This window comes from Lissotriton helveticus, chromosome 9 (assembly GCF_964261635.1).
Source record: "Lissotriton helveticus chromosome 9, aLisHel1.1, whole genome shotgun sequence".
In the NCBI taxonomy this organism is placed as follows: Eukaryota; Metazoa; Chordata; class Amphibia; order Caudata; family Salamandridae; genus Lissotriton; species Lissotriton helveticus.
In genome coordinates this window covers 918,255,744-918,261,743 of record NC_136070.1, presented here as the reverse complement: position 1 = coordinate 918,261,743, position 6,000 = coordinate 918,255,744, and the positions used below count along the sequence as shown (strand labels likewise).

At 39.1% G+C, this 6,000-nt stretch overlaps 1 protein-coding gene across 3 annotated transcripts in view; it reads left to right on the top strand.

The window, feature by feature from the left end:
* Positions 1-478: 478 nt before the first annotated feature.
* Positions 479-6,000, top strand: part of LOC144783056 (uncharacterized) — a 690,025-nt gene continuing 684,503 nt past the window's right edge. For 2 of the 3 annotated variants that reach the window (XM_078662229.1, XM_078662227.1), the window contains exon 1: positions 479-597. The gene's annotated coding sequence lies outside the window, so the exon portion shown is untranslated. The remainder of the gene's footprint in view (positions 598-6,000) is intronic. The other variant, XM_078662228.1, reaches the window with a different exon arrangement.

Genomic DNA, 6,000 nt, shown 5'->3' with positions numbered 1-6,000 from the left:
GATGTCGTGTGAAAATAAAGTTTGCCAATTACATGAACATGCGATGTTATTTTTTATTTCCTGCTTGACTAGATTGTGTTAGCCTGGAAAATCACGACATTACTCCCTGGTTTACTTCCATGATTGCAAACTTTAAGACAGTCGCAACCCCGGGAGCACTAGGTGGAAAAACAGGCTTGTTTACAATTATTGATGCCTCAGTACTGTCTCGAGGCGTTGTTTGCGGAATAATTTTTTTTATACAATTCAAACAACATTTTAATCATTGTGCTCGAGATGAGACAAACAAAACGAAGTATAAAAACATAATGTTTACAAACAGGTTGATTGTTAAAAAAACAAATTAAGCATCTGTTTTAATTTGTTGTTTTTCGTTTTCTGACCTCTTATACCTGAGCCTACATGTCCCAGAATTCCAAAGGAGAGGAGGTTTCAAATTGAATAGTCAGGCCGGGGCCTTCGGTCACCTGGTGTGGAAGGCGAGGGCACACAGCAAGCAGTTAGTGTGTCTCGCTTAGGTGGTTTGGCTGTTACCCGAGGCAAACGCTTCCCTGGCAGGGGACTATGAGGTGTTGAAGCCAATCATCTGGCTTGTAAGTAAGTCTATCAAATTCCAAATTAAATTTATATATTTTTTTGTGCACGTTTAAGAAGAGCTGTAGGAGGGCAACTCCCGTTTACCTTAAGGACGGACACACCAGTAACATGATCTTGTTAAGGGCATTTGTAACTGGCCAACTGGAATTTCAAGCAGGGTACTTTTAGAAGCAGGCGATTAGTTAAAAAGTTGTAGTTTCCGTGATTTATCGAGCAATTACCTTGTTGTGGTAGTTAGTAGTGCTGGCCTGCTATTCTTTTTAATTCGGAGAATGGACACGTATGCTAGTGGTTTCACCTGTCTCTGTCGAGGGGGGGGGGGGGGGGGCTGGCTGGCTGGCTGACACACGCGGGAAGTCAATCCATGCACCTTCCCTTTAGAAATCATTTTTGGGGTGCGTTGCTTCATTTGAACTGGATCAATAATACAATTCCCAGAATGCATCTAGTTCTCAAATATTCCGAGGACCAATAGGTGTCCTTCCCCACAAGGAGCGACGTGGTAACTCTAATTCGACTCAGAATGGCTTGGGCTAGTGTTACTTTTTACAGGGGGCAGTTCGACGCTGACAGGTGGCCCCTTTTCAGGCTTGATGATTGTTGGCTAAAATCCAGTAAGGTGGTATAGGGGAAGAGAAACACATACTTCTAGTGGGTGAATTGCACAGAAATGAAACCAGAAACCCTGGCATTAATCCCGGATTCCACACTTTATCAAATTGTGTGATCCTAGCCAATTGATTTATTTCAATTGCCCTCGTTTTTCTTAGTTATCACAAATAAGAGGACCTCAAAATAAATGACCTCTAGGTATGTGTACAAAACCTTCTCCTGTGTTTGATTTAATAAACTATAGTGTTGTTCATTTATAAGAACCCTGGTCAACCCAGGAGTTCACATAACAACTGACTTGCTTCTTTAGTTCACCATTCACATTATTGTTAGCGTGGAGGGAAGAATTAATGTTTCTAAATTCATGTTTGAAAACGATCACTTTTAAAATAATACTGCTAACTGCTGAATGCAGTGATATAATCTGCATGTTAATTAAATACACTTTTCGAATTTTGAAGAGAGACACATTTTTTTAAAACTTTTACTGCAAGATGTCTTTAAAATGAAGATGTTCCTAAAGTTGAGCAGTGCGGGCTGCCTCGTTACCTCCTTTCTTTAACACAAATTAACATTTCAATAAATGCTTGCCTGTTTATTTACCATCTTTTTTTTTTTGTTAGTGCTGAGACTAGTCAACAGTAACTCAGAGCTGCTGTTGACCAGGGGGCTGTATGCAGCTCCCATGTCGTACATTGAGTATCAGTGGACTAAACCTTCCAAGAAGCCCCCTCTAAAATGATATGCACTTTCAGAAACCCCATAATAACAGCAAGCAATAAAAAATAACTTTTCTTGACAGTTGGGCTTGTGCATTTCACAGAAGATTAGTGTGCATGTCTGCACTGACCAGTGCATGCGATACCTAGGTTTGTGGTCGGACATAAGTTGTGCATTAGTAAGATACTCGTTACCCGTTGGTGCTACTTGTTACTCTCTTAAACAGAACATTCTTAGGTGGGATCCAACCTATTAAACGTGTGTGGGCAGTATTGGTGCATTTGAAGGACTGAAAATTTTTTGGGGGAATTAATATCACAGACTGAGATATCTACCAATCTTTTCGAAGAAGATGGGGAATTAACTGCTGAGAAATGTTTTTCGACTCTCAATACGTGTTCTGTACGTCTTATACTAGATGGAATATATTTGAAGGTAACCTCTGATTTGAAGGGGGATCCTACGGCTTTCAGTTAAGAATGCAAACATTTATAACGTGATCCTGCCCTTACATCCAGTGTAACAAGCACCTATCAGTAGGAGTGAGTCTACCCTCCAATGCTTTTATTCTAATATATAGTTTAACCTGGAATAAACTGATATATCTACCACCCAGGTATTGGATAGACAATGTTCCTAAATTGACTAAGATGGAAGTAATAGTAACCTGGCCTAGTGAAGCTGTGTGGATGGTGTGAAGAAGCTCTTTCTGTTTAAACCACCCTGGACTGGAGCTCCTCCAAATGAACCTTCAGTATTCAGTGGTGCTTATAGAGAAAGAACATTGCTCCTGCAGTTGAACATTAGCAGTAAGTTAAAAATCAGCTTTGTTTTCATTTCTGTGTACAGGTAGATTGAACGGGTGCTTTTAGAGATAGGGTATTGACTTGGTATATGAACCAGCTGGTCCCAGGCAACTTGCACATCGGGCTGTTTGTCCAGGCCTCTTGCCTGTATTCTCTTCTAAATGCCGGGGTGCTCTCTGGAACACCCAAAGACCTTCAGTTACTGATATGTGAGAACTCTGATCTTAGTCACTCTCATGCTCTGACCCCCCCCCCCCTTACCTTTACAAAAAGGAGGCTTTCGTGGTAGTTGATGGGTAGATGCTAAAGCCATTGCTTTAGACTTAGTCTATTGTGAACCACAGTAGTCTTATGTAGAAACTTCTGACATAGATGCAAGCTGCTAGCCAGATCTTGTCCGGTTGCCTGAAGCTACAATCTTCCAGCTTGGCTTGAGCTCTGCTCTTCACCTTTGAATAACCGTCTGCCAATTCTGAACCATTTCCAGTTTAAAAAGTCCTCTTGACTTCAAACTTCACAGGTTTCTCATAAACTTGGTTTATTTTCTAGCTTAGAAAATGCTACCTGAGGCCACGTAATGCAGGCACATGATAAAGCAGGGCAAGCACACTTTCTCTTTGGATCACATTTTGACACCCAATGGTTGGCTTCTATACACATCTGGCGCATGATTTACAGTCCACTCACTTGCATAATTTTACCGGAGGACATCGGGTACAAAGGAGGAAAATGTTTGCGCTAACATCTAATCATCAGGTACATCCCTTTTGAAGACTGGAGGCCAGTGATACGTAAATATGGGAACCCCCTTCAAAAGAACTTTTAGGTCTGGGGGAAAGTAATCAAAAGCAAGCTCAACACCTCCCACTTGACCTATATTTCTTTTGCTAAGGCTAATTCAGCTTTATTGGGCCATTGGCATCAGAGACATGATTCACAGCAATTTTCTATTTTTATAAAACCATTACTTTTTTTTCTTTTTTCATATGGTCATTTAATTTTTTTATCAAAAAAGTTAAGATATACATTATATTCAATACATTATTTTTTCCATAATAAAACTTTTTTTTTATTTACAAGAATGTAATACATTTATTGTTTTTACTTTAAAAAATATATATTTTTATTGAATGGTTTGTGATTTTATACAGGCAAGTAAAAAGCAAAGCAGTATATTATGCATTACAACAGAGCAAAAAATCTAAAATATTCACATAGTATAAAATAATACAGCAAAATCCAATTCATGGCTCGATATATCCAGTCACACAAGGTAAACTCAAATTTTACCCTTTAGACAATTCCATCAAGGGTGCCCATATTTTCATGCCCATTCTCTTTTTCTTTCTTCCCTTGGTCTTATAAATAGCCAGCTCTAAGTTATATTTAGCCAGTAACCCCGCCCGCAAAGTCTCGAAGGAGGGAGGGGCAGTACTAATCCAGTCACGGGTAATGCAAGAGCGTATAACCACCAAACAGATAAATAGGAATTGTTTCCTCTCTTCAGGTATTACATCGGATGTTACCCCAATCAGTACCAATTCCCCGGTAATGGATACTGCCATCTGCAGCACAATAGTCAGGAATTTTTCGATAGAGGAGAACAATTCCTTCAGTTTTGGGCATAAAAAAAACATGTGCATCGCGTCTGCAGCGAACTCCCCACATCTACTACATGTTGTGCCCACCGACGTCTCCCACTTTGAGATCTGGCCGGGAGTGTAATAAAGATCAAATATTGCCATGTAATGTTGTGATCTAGAACGACCTGTGATTAAAATTTAATTGGCTAGTTTAATGGATTCTTCTAAATTGACTGACTCCATATCCAGTTTTGCTGCCCATTTACTTTGATATAGCTCCATGTCATCGGGGCATGATGCCTGCAAGAGTTTACAATACAGACCAATTGAAGTTTTCTTATATAGGCAATCAATGATAGGAATTCTCTTTAAAGGTGAACTTAATTTATTAATGTAGCTATGAATTTGCAAATACTTAAAATAATCAGAGCCAGATAAATTACATTTTTCCTGGAGGGCAGGAAAGGGGAGGAGAGATCCATCAGAGATTATATCACCTAGCCATAGAATACCCTTTAAGCGCCATCTAGACACATTATCACGCCATATTGATGGTAGAATGTCTGTTGCATTAAAAGGTGTATATAGTGTTACTTTTAGAATTCCTATTTGTCGTTTAATTAGCCTCAATACCATATATGCTGATTTTAAAATCTTAAATCTCGTTTTTTTAAAGTAGGTAGGTTCAATTATTTTTATTAGACAAACCCTACAGTCTTCTCCCATAGCAAATTCATAAATTGAAGGGGAGTGACTCAAAGATAATCTTGCCTTATCACCAATCACTAAAGGACCTATATACTGTAAAACAGAGTCTATATAGTAATACAAAAAGTAAAAGGCCCCACCCTCCTCTTTCTTTGGGCAATATCATTTTTGTATACGCTTGTCTGTTGCTTATAACTCCATAAGAATCTTGCAGACATTCTCTCTAACTCTTTAAAACATCTAGGAGGAAATTCTAGAGGTATAGCACAAAACATATATTGAAATTTAGGAAGAACCACCATTTTTAAAATATTGGCCCGACCAGTTAACGAAAAATGGAGATGATCTATTCTTTCCAGCATTGAGTTAGTCTTTTTTTAGAACTACATTAAAGTTTGAGGCCGGAATATTAGCCAATGAGGTGCCGATTTTAATACCTAAATATGTAGCTTCTGTCACTGTTTTAATGTGTAGAGGAGGAGGTAGATCTTCTGCTAGGTATAGTGTTTGAGTTTTAGAGATGTTCAATTTATAACCAGCAAAAGAGCCGAATTTAGTTGCCAAATCTTCTATAGTTGGAATTGTTTTATGGATATTTGTTGTAACTACTATGATATCATCTGCATATACCAATGCTCTATAATTCATCCGTAAGATTTTGACTGGTTCTATGTCTTCAGCACTGTTCAGTTTATTTAAAAATACATCAATATACAGGGCAAATAAAAGCGGGGAGCAAGGGCACACTTGTCGGGTTCCCCGGAATATCGAAAAGGGAGTGGACTCATGCCCTGCTATTTTAATAGATGCTGTTGGTGAGATATATAAAGCTTTCAGAGCCAACATCATCTTCGGGACAAAACCCTTCTGACTCACCACATCACATAGGTGCGGCCATGTTACCCTGTCGAATGCCTTTTCGGCATCCAACAGGGTAATTCCCACAGGCGTCCTTGTCGCCTGTGCCCAATCCA